The sequence below is a fragment of the Helianthus annuus genome, chromosome 7, assembly GCF_002127325.2.
Source record: "Helianthus annuus cultivar XRQ/B chromosome 7, HanXRQr2.0-SUNRISE, whole genome shotgun sequence".
NCBI classification, from domain to species: domain Eukaryota; kingdom Viridiplantae; phylum Streptophyta; class Magnoliopsida; order Asterales; family Asteraceae; genus Helianthus; species Helianthus annuus.
The window spans coordinates 103,776,008-103,792,080 of NC_035439.2; the positions used below are offsets into that span (position 1 = coordinate 103,776,008).

Here is a 16,073-nt window from a genome sequence, read left to right on the forward strand (position 1 = left end):
CAAGTAATAGTTCTAATAGTACCAATGCCGGTGGTACTGATGTTTTCCGATAGGTACTAGCTCGACCCGTTTTAAAAAAAATGTTAAATCACATATTCAGTTTTTGTAAAAAAAAATAAGAAATGAAAGTTATAAAATGTAACACCCTAGTTACGATTTAACGGTTTACATGAAATACTAACAGTTAGATGTATAGTTAAGACTACACATACTATAAAAAAAATACGGGTTTATTAAAAACTTTTACAATTTAAAGTGATACAACATAATGTGGTTTAATTCGCCGTTTTAGAATAACGACGAAACAACTTGCGGAAGCTTCATTTAATGCGTGTTCGGTTCTTGCTCGACGCTTGATTGTCATCCGGAGTTCAAAATATCACCTGCATTTCATAAACCATGAAATGATTAGTTATACGGGCTTAAAATGAGTTTAGATCAAGTCCGGATACAAAAACGGACAAGAAAAATGAATTTGCCAACTTTGGGATCTCACGCGGGTCGCGACAGAGACACCCTCGTCTCACGCGTGTCGCGTCGCATCATCGCGTATCGCGACGTGTTTCTGGTCATCCGTCGCGTGGCACGACAGATATGATTTTCCAGCGAGTTCAGAGCTGTGTCCTGCATTTTTCAGCAACAACAGTTTTTACGGAATTGACCATAACTTCTTCGTTATTGATCCGTTTTACGCGATTCTTTTTCCTACGCGACCGTAATTTAATTCTCCATCATATGGAGTTAAAATCCTACATCCAACATAAGAAACTTGAGACTTCTAAGCATTCGACTCGTTACCCTTTTTACCGAATTTTAACTCGTTTATGCATTTTATCAAACAAATGTATTTGTTTGATTCCTATATCTCATACACTTCATCAAATTAATGTTACCTTCCATACTAGGTTCTAATCATAGGTTTATTACACAATTTTAACCCATTTTCACTCGTATGCTTATTTTGACCCGTTAAGGGTATTTACGCACTTTAAAGCTTGAAATCGCTTTCATTCATTTCTAGTGTCTTATTCCTACTTTTCTTATCAAGTAAACTTCAACTACAACTCTTTGTGTGTTGAATTACAATGTGTATATCTATATGTTCCGAGTTTTGCCCTTCAGATTGTTATTTTACGGCAAGACTCAAACGGAGCTATTTAACTAACATATTACATCTTTCAACTTCTATACTTATTCTAAGTATCTATCTAATCATGAAATTTGTTTCCAAACAACTCTTAAGGGTTGTTTGTTCAATTTAGCCTACAAGGGCGTTTTGATCAATTTTGGTCCTTCTTTTACGACGAAGGACTCTCACCAATTACTTGACCAAAATAGCACTTTTAACTACAACATAATTATGCGTACCTGGCTCAAATCATCATATTGACCCGTTTTAATACCTTGTCTTGACTTACTTGCTATTTCATAGATTCGCTAATTCACGAGCCGTTCATCCTGCGAGCATGAGAGTCGACATACACTTATTAGTCATTAATTGTCAAAGGGTATCAATATTACCATTTGATCCCCTTTTACCCTTTTTACTAGTTTTAGCTTACTCATAAAGTAGTCGTTCGAAAACTCATTTTATCTTATTCTTTCCTTGACTAGTTTACCGTTCCACCCCGTTTTGCCATTACTATGGTTTCTAACATTGGTTTCTAATTCCGACCCAAGTCATTTCGTGTCGGAAACCATATTTCGAATATTATCTCCATTGTATTTATAACATATAGAATAGTTATGTATTCTACAAGAAGGTGTAAGTTTCACTTACCTCGCATCCACGCCACTCTTTTCTTTCCGTTCTTGATTTGTTTGACCCGCTTCCTTTCTCAAGCCTCCACCTAGCTCGTTAAGCGTCAAACTATTTTCAATCATCGTTTCAAGGTGGTTAGTTTAATCATAATTTAATACGATTAATCCACCTTACGCATTTCATATCAAAAATTACCATTTATTATATTATAGGTCAGTTTCACTTTTTGAAAGTCAAACGTCCCTTAATATCTAAAATGCACATTCACGTTCATTAGCTAGTTTAGGCATTTTCAATTTACCCGGTAGGCGTTCTTTTAAGCCATCGTTCTAACTAATCTTTTAATTCGAGTTCATGCTATTACCAACACTAAGTTAGCCTAGCTCTTGATTATCGAAGACACTATATTTCTTTATTTCACAAAATCTACGGGTTTTCCTCCATAAGGGAAACCCGTTTTGTCATGATATTTGGTATTTACCCAAATACTTATCCAAATCAAGTTCTATCTACGAACTAGTAGGCACCCAATTTTACTTAGGCATTTTAACGAGCACCTTGTGGGCAAGATTCGTATACTTCTTTTGTCAAGTTCTTGATTAACTTCCAACCAAGTTTCAAGCATCAATTTCAAGCCCTTATGTCTAGTGTTTATAAGTTACAACTAGAACTTGCATTACTTACCTAATGTTCATCTATTTTAACACTATAATTCTAGTGTTCATCCCATAGTCATAAAACCCACTTAGCACCTACATAACTAGTTAACCAAAACACTAATTTATGGTGCTAAATTAGCGAGTTTACATCTAGGGTTTGTTTTCAAGAAATCATACAACACTAATTCAGCCATAGCCTCCATACATAATTCGCGATTATGAAGATTACTCAAGTTTTACAACTTCACAAATCATCAAATTTTTACATACCTTATGATCCCCATGACTAGGTGATCACGAATTTGTAATTATGCAGACGATTCGGGCTTGATTTGAGCTTCGATTCGGAGGATTTGTTGAATTAGGGTTTGATCTCTCCTGGCTCCTTCTTCTGATCGCATACGTACACACATGTATGTGTTTTTTTTTATATAAGTGTTTTAATAAAATACTTTTCTAGTTACCCTTGTTTAGCCCCTCAAGTTTAGAGATTCATAAATGAAACTATAACTCATAGTTTATTATTTAGTTACCCATTACTAACTAGGTTAATTTTACCTAGTTAACTTAGTGGGTTCCGGGAGTTAAAACCCGTTTTATTTTAAGTCCCGTTAAATCGGGCCTTTTATCCATTCTATTTTCCTGGAAGCTCTTATTCGCTTTTAATTAATATTAAGATTATTCACTCGATTCCTAATATTTTCTGGTTTACTTTTACCGCTAACGGTACTTTCCCCGTCTTTAGTATTAACGGCGTTTAGTTACCAAACTTGTTTTCAGGGTGTTACAAGTCTACCCCCCTTAAAGAGGTTTCGTCCTCGAAACCTTTTCTTGCTTAATTCATCGAGTTTAAACTCAATGCATTTGATCCAAGAAATCTTTTAAACGTTACTTTTTCTTTGACCAATTGTTAGTATTACAAGAAAAGTATGGCAATATCCTTTTGGTTACTAATTGTCTACGTAGCTCATACTACATAGTGCAATCTTGAAATAACGTAACCTCATTATTTCCACTAGTCCAGTTAACTTAGCGATATCCATCGCTTTCATATACTATCAAATTATTTATGAATCCGTCGTTTTGACCTGTTTAAAGGTCCTTGGTGAAATCTTTCACTTTTAGCAACTATTCTTTTGTTCGTGAACTTATAGCTTTATGATCCCTCAATTAAGTGATCAATATTTTCTGTTAGTGAGGTCTCATGAGCCGTCACTTTATCTCTTGGATCTATATACCTTTGTTGTTTACTTGACCGAGTCGCCAAACGTTGGCCACTTAGTCACATAGGTTTATAAATTATGTTTATTCTACATTACTCTTCGTAGTGAATAACGTGTTAAACAATTTCTTAATTTGAGTTTCGACCTTAACCGATCTCACTAACTAGACTTATCAGTCCAGTTACTTTCTACCCATCACTCGGGTCATAATATGATTACTTCACATTACTTCTCTTGACCGTGATCGCGTCACGTCATGTTTAGGTTTATTCCAACCTTTCTTTTCGAATGTATAGTCTTGCACTTATCAGTGTCAAGACTTATATCTTTCATGCTTATTACATATTCGTCTATCAGAATTCATATTCGTAAAAACATCATTTCTTGCAAAAACCGGAGTTTTAGTTTTAGCATCTTCCCTTTAACTTTTGTCAATTATCCATATCAAGGAAATTGACAACTCATAATTTATTGTTTTCCGTTCTTACTTTATGCGGGGAATCGTAACAAATTCCCTCACCTTACACTATTGACCCGTAGGTTCCTTCACTTAACCTCGTATGCTATTTCCTTATGTTTTCACCTCTTTAAGGTGAGACCCTTATGATCCCTTTTGCTTCAATTCATGACCCGTGGGTCATTTTGGCCCCGTAGACCTTTACACTAATTAATATCACGTAGGTTATGATGATCTCGTAGATCATCTTTTATTCAAGTCTTTATTCAATGTGTATACGTTTATATATACGCATATAGCGTTAAGGCACCCCTTTTATGTTTAGAATTATTCACCTTTACTTTTGGATTTCGTTTAACCTTTACCGTAGTCTAAGGCTACATTATTTTCTTTCGAACAAATTTTCCGACTTTATGACTTCTTACGTCATTTATGCGTCGGTTTATCTTATGCTCATCATTGTCCTGTTTACGTACATTCATATTTGATTATGTCTCATTACCGGGCTCATTATTCTTTTGTTTTTAGCACTACTATTATCCTGCTTGCGTTTACTCATGTCGTCTGGCATAATATTATATTCGACCCGTTCAACTTTAAAATAGTTGAACATATTTATTCAAAATTTCTTTTACGAAATTTTATAGTCATAATTCATAATCCAAATCATTTGAATTTTCAACCCTCGTTCATGTCTCTTGGTTTACGCATGTGTTTAATTCTTACCCATCAACCGGGTGTTTTACCGAAGTCGTTATTATTGCAACCCTCCCGGTATGCATTAAGACCTCATTTTTATATTCCGACTTTGTCCTTGAGTTTAACGTTTTACAAAAACGACCCGTTAAAGGACATATTTGCATTTTCCGGGTTCGAGTGTAAGTACACTCCCTCCCAATACTTGTCTAAATCATTTTACATGTTTGCGTTTTCCGGGTTCGAGTGTGAGTACACTCCCTCCCAAATTCATGTCTAAATCATTTTACATGTTTGCGTTTTCCGGGTTCGAGTGTAAGTACACTCCCTCCCAAATTCATGTCTAAATCATTTTACATGTTTGCGTTTTCCGGGTTCGAGTGTAAGTACACTCCCTCCCAAATTCATGTCTAAATCGTTTTACATGTTTGCGTTTTCCGGGTTCGAGTGTAAGTACACTCCCTCCCAAATTCATGTCTAAATCGTTTTACATGTTTCTTTGTCCCTTTACTTGGGCTCATTTTCCTAATGTAATACGCTCCCGTCACTCGGCTGTGCGTTTACATTATTAGCAATTATTTTGCTTATCAGATTCATTTGGGTACTTTTTAATTTGTCCCACTCACCCCGTCCTTACTACATCGGGTGTAAGCGTGTCCATCATAAAAAGTTCATGGTATCATGTGTTCACTACCTACTTGGCCAGAGTAGGCGATCAACACATGACACACATGATCCTTTTTATAACTTTCACATCACGCCCCATGTAAGTAACACTCGTATTTATTTCTCTTGGAAACAATATCCCGGATAGATTTTCTATCCGTGTTTTTTCCAAGTTTTTAATCTACATATGCAACTTTCAATCCCTACGTATTTGTTGCATATTATTATTTGTGCAATAAATTTAAAATGTGCACCTGGTAATGCTTGCCCTAACGGGCTTCTCTTGCCATTAGCCTTGTTCGCGGTCGTTACGCGATTTAGTCCTTGGTGAGCATGCTCCTGTTGTCATACTTCGGACCGCTCCTCTATCATATCCGTAATTTGTTCTACCTTGTCATCTTTAAATGCAAGCGTCCTTCAATTTAGACATTCACAAAAGTTAGTAATGTCAACTTTACTAAACGCCCGTATCATAATACAAGGCTTTTCTACCATATGTGTTAACGCACGTAATTTTGTCAACTATATCAATTATTTTAATTGGGGTAACGTGTATCACACGATAGCCCTATGTGTTATTTACAACACTTTAGCATACTAAACTGTTAACATACATGTACTTACCGGATTTGCGATCAAGCCTCGAACCGAACACACTTTATTCTTTAACCATGAGCTTTGATACCAACTTGTAACACCCTAGTTACGATTTAACGGTTTACATGAAATACTAACAGTTAGATGTATAGTTAATGCTACACATACTATAAAAAAATACGGGTTTATTAAAAACTTTTACAATTTAAAGTGATACAACATAATGTGGTTTAATTGCTATTTTAGAATAACGACGAAACAATTTGCGGAAGCTTCATTTAATGCGTGTTCGGTTCTTGCTCGATGCTTGATTGTCATCCGGAGTTCAAAATATCACCTGCATTTCATAAACCATGACATGATTAGTTATACGGGCTTAAAATGAGTTTAGATCAAGTCCGGATACAAAAACGGACAAGAAAAATGAATTTGCCAACTTTAGGATCTCACGCAGGTCGCGACAGAGACACCCTCGTCTCACGCGTGTCGCGTTGTATCGTCACGTATCGCGACGTGTTTCTGGTCATCCATCGCGTGGCCCGACAGATATGATTTTCCAGTGAGTTCAGAGCTGTGTCCTGCATTTTTCAGCAACAACGGTTTTTACGGAATTGACCATAACTTCTTCGTTATTGATCCGTTTTACGCGATTCTTTTTCCTACGTGACCGTAATTTAATTCTCCATCATATGGAGTTAAAATCCTACATCCAACATAAGAAACTTGAGACTTCTAAGCCTTCGACTCGTTACCCTTTTTACCGAATTTTAACTCGTTTATGCATTTTATCAAACAAATGTATTTGTTTGATTCCTATATCTCATACACTTCATCAAATTAATGTTACCTACCATACTAGGTTCTAATCATAGGTTTATTACACAATTTTAACCCGTTTTCACTCGTATGCTTATTTTGACCCGTTAAGGGTATTTACGCACTTTAAAGCTTGACGCTTTCATTCATTTCTAGTGTCTTATTCCTACTTTTCTTATCAAGTAAACTTCAACTACAACTCTTTGTGTGTTGAATTACAATGTGTATATCTATATGTTCCGAGTTTTGCCCTTCGGATTGTTATTTTACGGCAAGACTTAAACGGAGCTATTTAATTAACATATTACATCTTTCAACTTCTATACTTATTCTAAGTATCTATCTAATCATGAAATTCGTTTCCAAACAACTCTTAAGGGTTGTTTGTTCAATTTAGCCTACAAGGGCGTTTTGATCAATTTTGGTCCTTCTTTTACGACGAATGACTCTCACCAATTACTTGACCAAAATAGCACTTTTAATTACAACATAATTATGCGTACTGGCTCAAATCATCATATTGACCCATTTTAATACCTTGTCTTGACTTACTTGCTATTTCATAGATTCGCTAATTCACGAGCCATTCATCCTGCGAGCATGAGAGTCGTCATACACTTATTAGTCATTAATTGTCAAAGGGTATCAATATTACCATTTGATCCCCTTTTACCCTTTTTACTAGTTTTAGCTTACTCATAAAGTAGCCGTTCGAAAACTCATTTTATCTTATTCTTTCCTTGACTAGTTTACCGTTCCACCCCGTTTTGCCATTACTATGGTTTCTAACATTGGTTTCTAATTCCGACCCAAGTCATTTCGTGTCGGAAACCATATTTCGAATATTATCTCGATTGTATTTATAACATATAGAATAGTTATGTATTCTACAAGAAGGTGTAAGTTTCACTTACCTCGCATCCACGCCACGCTTTTCTTTCCGTTCTTGATTTGTTTGACCTGCTTCCTTTCTCAAGCCTCCACCTAGCTCGTTAAGCGTCAAACTATTTTCAATCATCGTTTCAAGGTGGTTAGTTGAATCATAATTTAATACGATTATTCCACCTTACGCATTTCATATCAAAAATTATAGGTCAGTTTGACTTTTTGAAAGTCAAACGTCCCTTAATATCTAAAACGCACATTCACGTTCATTAGCTAGTTTAGGCATTTTCAATTTACCCGGTAGGCGTTCTTTTAAGCCATCGTTCTAACTAATCTTTTAATTCGAGTTCGTGCTATTACTAACACTAAGTTAGCCTAGCTCTTGATTATCGAAGACACTATATTTCTTTATTTCACAAAATCTACGGGTTTTCCTCCATAAGGGAAACCCGTTTTGTCATGATATTTGGTATTTACCCAAATACTTATCCAAATCAAGTTCTATCTACGAACTAGTAGGCACCCAATTTTACTTAGGCATTTTAACGAGCACCTTGTGGGCAAGATTCGTATACTTCTTTTGTCAAGTTCTTGATTAACTTCCAACCAAGTTTCAAGCATCAATTTCAAGCCCTTATGTCTAGTGTTTATAAGTTACAACTAGAACTTGCATTACTTACCTAATGTTCATCTATTTTAACACTATAATTCTAGTGTTCATCCCATAGTCATAAAACCCACTTAGCACCTACATAACTAGTTAACCAAAACACTAATTTATGGTGCTAAATTAGCGAGTTTACATCTAGGGTTTGTTTTCAAGAAATCATACAACACTAATTCAGCCATAGCCTCTCTAATCCATACATAATTCGCGATTATGAAGATTACTCAAGTTTTACAACTTCACAAATCATCAAATTTTTACATACCTTATGATCCCCATGACTAGGTGATCACGAATTTGTAATCATGCTGACGATTCGGGCTTGATTTGAGCTTCGATTCGGAGGATTTGTTGAACTAGGTTTTGAGCTTTCCTGGCTCCTTCTTCTGATCGCATACGTACACACATGTATGTGTTTTTTTTTATATAAGTGTTTTAATAAAACACTTCTCTAGTTACCCTTGTTTAGCCCCTCAAGTTTAGAGATTCATAAATGAAACTATAACTCATAGTTTATTATTTAGTTACCCATTACTAACTAGGTTAATTTCACCTAGTTAACTTAGTGGGTTCCGGGAGTTAAAACTCGTTTTATTTTAAGTCCAGTTAAATCGGGCCTTTTATCCATTCTATTTTCCTGGAAGCTCTTATTCGCTTTTAATTAATATTAGGATTATTCACTCGATTCCTAATATTTTCCGGTTTACTTTTACCGCTAACGGTACTTTCCCCGTCTTTAGTATTAACGGGGTTTAGTTACCAAACTTGTTTTCGGGGTGTTACATAAAAGAAAAGAAAACTATCAGGTTAAATGCATATATTAACTATGGTGTAAATGGTGGATTTGAAACTTGAAAAAGTAAAAAATAAAATAAAAGTTAAAGAGTAAATTGCCATTTAGTCACTGAAGTTTGTCCAAATTTGTCATTTTAGTCCAAATAATTTTTTTCTCCTCCGGGTCCCAGACTTTTCCCTTTTGTTGCCATTTTGACCACATACCCTAACTCACTCCAAAAACCCCATTTTAACCAAGGCTATTGATGTATTGCAAAATACATCTATTTATCGTGTAAAGTTTGTATAAATTTTGTTTGATTTATTTCGGTTTTTAGTTTGAATTAGTTACTTCCGTTAGTTTGTTTGTTTACAGATCTCGGTTGCTGAAAGTTGGAAAAAACGTTCAAAATCTGCTGAAAAGAAGTTGGTGGCTGAACGGAAACGGAAAACGAGAAAAGTTAGAGAACAGTTCCGTGGCGTCACGTGATAAATTCTGGAAAGCCCTTGGACAAACGCGACGATTAAAAATAATAAATTCAGTTCCAAAGCGCCGCGTCACGTGAGCCAAAAGAGAGTTCCCCTGCGCGTAGCGCGAAGGAAATGATTTCGTAGGCTGGATCATTATTGTAGTAGGATTGTGTTAGAACTTGACATATAAACAATATTAACTCATAACACAACCCTAATTACCAATCTACTTTGACTTGGACGAAACTCGGCTGGAATTTTAGCACTTTCGGAGCATTTTTGAAGGCTTGAAGCAGCTAGTCAAAGGTCGAAAGTTTAGGAAGTCATTCGGGTCGTCTTTTCACTATTCGGGTGTCATTATAATTCGTTTCTTGTTCTATGATTATGTTTCTTTGTCTTAAAAGTACTTCTTTTACAATTATTTCAATGACTATTGTTGGCTAACTTATCTTACTGCTTACTTAGACATGTTAACCGTAACAGCCATTAGAATTCCATAAGTGTCTCCTCGAGAAGGGTCGAGGATCTTGTTCGGTGTCTCGATAAGTTTAGAATATAAAGATCTCGGTTCCTTAATAATTAATAAACATAATAAGTCATCACGATAACAATCCAGGATTCCGGTCTAGGCAGTCGTTTCCATCAACTGAGTAAAATCCAAGTTAATTCGTGCTTCGTTAATTCAGTTAATTAATTTACTTTTAAATCACAATTTTAGGATATTTAGAACCCCCCCCCCCCCCCGGTCAAATATAAATGTGGTTAGTGTCGTGTCTCAGTCTAGGTCTAGATAAAGTCTAATTAACGAAGTTAAATTGAGTCCTGTGGGTTCGATAGCCGGACTTGCTTAGCTTTACTTGAGTCGATCGGTTCACTTGCCGATTAGTAGTTTAGTCGAGTTTAGAGAGTCTTGAGTATTACTTTGTGTCTAGATTAGGTTAATTTAGTTTGTTTTTATTAAACTACTTTTAGCACATCAAGTATTTGGCGCCGTTGCCGGGGACTCTTTTGCAATTGCGTTGATTATTTTATTTGGACTTATTTGACATCATACGTGCTACTTGTTTGTTTAAGTCGTAGGAGTCTAAATATTTATTTTTATAGTGTCTTTTATTTTATTTTTACCGAGTCTTTTGTGTGAGTCGTCTTACTTGTCTAATTGTAGGTTTAGTAGTGGATGCTCCATACACCTTCTCAAGGACCACCATCGATGCCGTCAACGGACAAGCCACCCTTCTCCTCTTCAACTCCTAAGGTAAGTACATCTATTTCCTCATCTTCCGCCCGTTCTGACTCTACCTTCCAATCTAAACCACCTATCTTTGATTTCACACCGAAGTCATCACCGCATAATTCTCCACCACCTTCTCATCCTTCTAGTCTACAACCCTTTGCACCAAACATGAACCGTCAAACAATCCACCAACAATCCACCACTGGTTTCACTGGTGTGAACTCGCCCATTACCCTTCCCCCAGTTAACAATGACAAATCCTGTCAGATCTCGTCCTATATCAAGACCGCTATCACTAATTCCTGCCAATTTCACGGTCGTGATGATGAGGACGCCCATGCCCACATTAACCGTGTTACCTGAATTTGCAGCACTTTCTCTAGGTGCTAATCTTGACGCTCGTTACCTTCAGCTCTTCCCATTCTCACTTGCTGGCCACGCAGCCACATGACTTGATTTGCAGCCAGTAGGTTCTTTTACCACCTGGGTTGTCCTTCGAGATCAGATCCATTCATTCTGAATAGAACCTGACGATCCCTACTACCTAGCCTGGGAGAGATTCCAAATCTTACTTTCTCGTTGTGCTCAGCATGGTCTGTCAGACTAGGCAGTTGTAGAGAAATTCTACAACGGTCTCACTCCTGAGACCTGAGCTCAGTTTGATATTTCAACAGGAGGCCACTTAATGGGTAAGAAAACAGTGGTCGAATGCAGTGACCTGTTTGAGAGTTTTGCTCATTCTGATCATGAACAGCGATCTACCGCCAGGAATTCCATTCATGTGTCTAGTACTTCCTCAACTGCTCAAGGAATACACCAAGTTAGCTTGGAAACAACGGTAGCCGCTGCTCTTTATAAATTTAGGAGAGAGGTTAGAAAAGAAATTCAGGAGCTGAAAAATAAAGTGGATAAATGTGAGGTATGTAGGGGAGGTTGGTATCTTCTACAATCTTCAGGAAATAGGTGCTTTGGTCTGGTATCTTGCTCAATTGATGACCGGCCATCATTGCAGCAAATAGTCGAAGTAACATGTTCACAAACACAAACACAACTCCGAATTTTCTTTTAGATAAGTTCAACATACAGACAAAATTGTATTCATCTGTAGTGTGCAATCAAAAGCGTATCACAAGCGGTTTGAGACACAATTGATGTGATATGGAAGACTTAGAAAAACAACTGTACATGAATCAAAATATGTTCGGATTTTTTTTAACTTTCAACCTGTGAGATATATAACGGATTAGATACGATATCATATCAACTTGAAAAGCCTGGTCACACTACAACTTTCTTTAGGATAGCTACGACTCAAGAATGATTGCTGGTGTGTTTGTCCATTTAAATCCATGCACCATTCTTTTGACATACATTCGGTGATCAATTATCATGTTTTGGGTATATTTAGGATGAAGCTAGTGGACCCCACACATGTTCGGTTAAACTTTTGTGTCCTCGTGGTCTTTTGAGATGACTGCCTTAACAACTTAGAAATGGTATATACTAGGTGATGAGAGCTCCAGGTCTATGTTTCCATAAGCAGAGGAGATGATCACCTTAAATCGGATGATGAGAGCTTCAGGTCTATGTTTCCATAAGCACAGATGATAATCATCTGATTAGAGAGCATAAATAATAAAATATTTACTTAATATATGTACGCGCTTTGGTGTATCTTTTATTCCTATTGCACGACATTAACATTGTGTGTCTTTTTGCTCTTTTTGGGTTGCACGCATTGGTGTCTTTTGGTTGCACACATTGGTGTCTTTTCAATATATATATATATATATATATATATATATATATATATGCACAACATTGTGTGTCTTTTGAACGCCTAAATCTAATCTCGCAATCCCTTTTAGACATAATCGGTTTGTGCAATCCTATAACAAGGTGGGTATCCACATTATCATATGATCTTTATCTTTATCACCAAGATGCAGTTTACTTGTCTGAAATGCTGAATCTACCGACATATCGTTAACTTAGAGCCGTATCTTCCATCAGATCCTATTCATGTGAAGAAATAATCAAGTTAGTTCCTATCATTTCTCATATAAGATCATGTTTATTTTGCAATAATTACATCTCATGGTCTAGAAAATATTTTAATACTCCCCCGAAAAGTTTATTTATGTGCAACCATTTACTGATAAATGAAAAATTGTAAAACATGTATTTATGAAATAAAGTCTTCCACACCAGGAACACAAAAACATATGCCAGCAAGAAAATGAGTGTGTCACAGTGGAGCTGAATGCGCGACCAGGTTAGACACCATAACCAAACATGTGATTTTCCTCTTTAAACTTGTATCTGAAACAACCACTGATAGTAACCGTGTTACTAACAGTCCTCCTTGGATGTTCCTACACTCATAAGCAATTCCGTTAGAGAGTAGAACCTAAGCCATCGTAGTCTTGGGTTGTCCCCTTTCATCAAAATAAGAATCCTCCTGATATGCCAAATCTTTTCCCTCATTGATTTCTTTTACAACCATTGGTTTAACTTGCCAAACCTGAGTTGGTTTAAAAAAATTTTTTTTAAAAGATTTAAAGTTTGAAATAGTTTTATGTTTAAGACCCGGAGGGAAAGATTGAGGTTTCGATGTGTTGGTCCTTTTCATCTTTGAATCATGTGAAACCAGCTTCACATGTGGAGATCTGGATGGAAAGTTTTTCATCTGATCTTGCAAAGATGTGTGATTTTTACCTTCTGATCCAGAGAAGCAATACTGGTTACCTTTACCGTCTGGATCGTGTCATTCTAGGCATTCCTTGAGCACATGACCTTCTTTTCCACACTTAAAACACGCCTTGAATGGCTTTTGAGACTTTTCAGTTCCGTGTGATGCAAATAGAGGTGGGGATTGCTTTGAGCTTGACTCAGCATGTTGACAAACGTGAAGTTCGACAACTTTAGATGATCGTTAGATTTTTGACTCCCCAAGACTTTCATTTGTCTTTGATTCATCATCTGAACTCGTGCAATCATCAATATGGAAGTCTTTTTCCAATGGATCTTGATTTACTAGACTTGCAGAGTCATTTGGGGTTCTTGGTTCTTGAACACCCGATGGTTCAAGGTTTTCAAACTTTTTACAAGCATCTATTACTGAAATTTCCGAGTCATTTGAGCTTTCCCATTCTTGGTATGACTGAAAATCTGAATCGCTTTGAGAAGGTATCTGTCAGGGTGCTCAAGTCCAACCACCTGAGGGTCATCCGGCTGCTGATGTTATGCACCAAATCGAGCCGACGCATAGACAGAGACCCCTTCAGAGGCATGAGATCCCGGCACCACATTACCCCTGTCGTCGGCCGCCCCCATATCCACTTACCTTAGAGTCTCTCTACAACCGAATGGATCAAGGTTTCGGGGGAATTCATGACTGGGCATCTCAACAGTTTGGGAATGTCAGACACTTGCTTCAAACCGGGCAAGAACGACAGGAGAACGCGTCAAGATATATGATGACGCGTACGAGCACAAGAGTTCCTATTTTTTCAGCCGTACTCTGCGCCAAATCAATTTAGTGCGCTGGGTCAGTTCGGGTCGAGTCGGGTAGTGAAGGAGGTTCAAGTCTGATGGTTGGATATGGGTACGAATCAGGGCAGTATGGATATGGGGATCCGAATCCCGACTTTACTGTGTTTGGACAGAGTGGTGGTGGTGAAGAAGAGGAAGAAGAAGAGAGCGATGATGAGTAGGATATACGGATAGAGGAGACATCAGGAGCTTTCATGGAGTATCTTTATATTTATTTTTCTTTTATGTTGTTTTACCCTCTATGGTTTGTACTACTATATTTAAACAGGTTGGTTCGGTGGGGTTGGTGATCTTGGTTGTGATAGATGTTTGTAGACACTAGTATCTATCAATTTTGTTTTGGTATATTTGCTTGTTTGATAGGTATAGTGTATTGGTTGCCGCTTCCGTTCGAGTGTGATAGTTTAGGAATTGTTTAATGAGCGTATGCGGATTGGAGGGCATATGTGGAATTGACTGGCACATTGACAGTCTCGCATATTAGCTAAGTCGTTCCACTGTATTTTTGTATATTTTTATTTTACTAGTTAGTTATTTATTTATGTTTAGTTTAGGTAGTTTTGAGTCGTATTCTATGCCTGCATTAGGGACAATGCAAATCTTAAGTGTGGGGATGGGATATAGTGTCTAGTATAGTTGTGTCTTGAGTCATAATTTTTTTTTTTTGAAAAATCCAAAAAGATTTGAAAAATAGAAAAATGTTCCCGTTTTAAAAGTTTTGCAAATAAAAATGGATAAGAGAGTAGAGTCGGGCATATTCGGGTTTCAAATAGTAATAATATGATAATAAAGTTAAACTCGTGTCTAGCTTGGGATGTGTGAGTAGGCCCGACCTGATTTCTAGGTTCCTTTGATATTAAAATAGCTTAATTGTTAGTTTACTAGTGGGTTCTTATCTAGGAGAAGTAAGAAGCCGAAACCGCCAATAATAGTGTAAGGAATGTCGTTCTAAGCTAAAATTTTTAGAATTTTTGATCGAAGAAAAATATATAAATGAGCTAGATTGATGAAAAACGAGGCCTATGTAATCTTTGTTGGGGATGGTGACTCTGAGTTAGATTGCCTCTAGGTTAAGTTAAGAAAAAAATGCAAAAATTACTGATGCTCAAGTTGTCGATTTCGGGGATGGTGACTCTGGTTGAGACAACCTCTGGGTTAGGTATGCAAAGTCTAGTGCTCAAAAGGAAGAAAAAAGAAAAGAAAAAATTGATGATAAATTCTTTTAATTTTGGTATAAAACGGTTAGGAAAGAATCAAGTGATTCGTTCCTTTTGTTTCATGAGCTTGAGGCGGGATTAGGTAAAACTGCGGCTTTTAGTGTGAGACCGTAGGTAGATTACCCGAACTTAAATTTAAATTGCATGATAAGGGCTTGGAACCAGGTTTGGGTTTAAGTGGATACGTATATTTGCAATCACGGTTAATACGAGTTTTTATGTTTATAAAGTAACTTAAATTTTGAACCCGGATTTTTGCTTTGATTATGATTCCGTTTGAATATATCTTTTGCGGGGACCAAAAATTGTAAGTGTGGGGATATTTGGTGTATTGCAAAATATATTTATTTATCGTGTAAAGTTTGTATAAATTTCGTTTGATTTATTTCGGTTT

General features: G+C 36.6%; 1 long non-coding RNA gene across 1 annotated transcript; it reads right to left on the reverse strand.

Annotated features, from left to right (window-relative positions):
* Nucleotides 1-209: 209 nt before the first annotated feature.
* On the reverse strand, nt 210-2,838 carry LOC118480364. Its single transcript, XR_004862188.1, has 2 exons — nt 2,692-2,838; nt 210-1,870 (listed from the first exon to the last, which is right to left on the reverse strand). It is a non-coding gene; the product is annotated as an uncharacterized LOC118480364 (long non-coding RNA).
* Nucleotides 2,839-16,073: the final 13,235 nt, after the last annotated feature.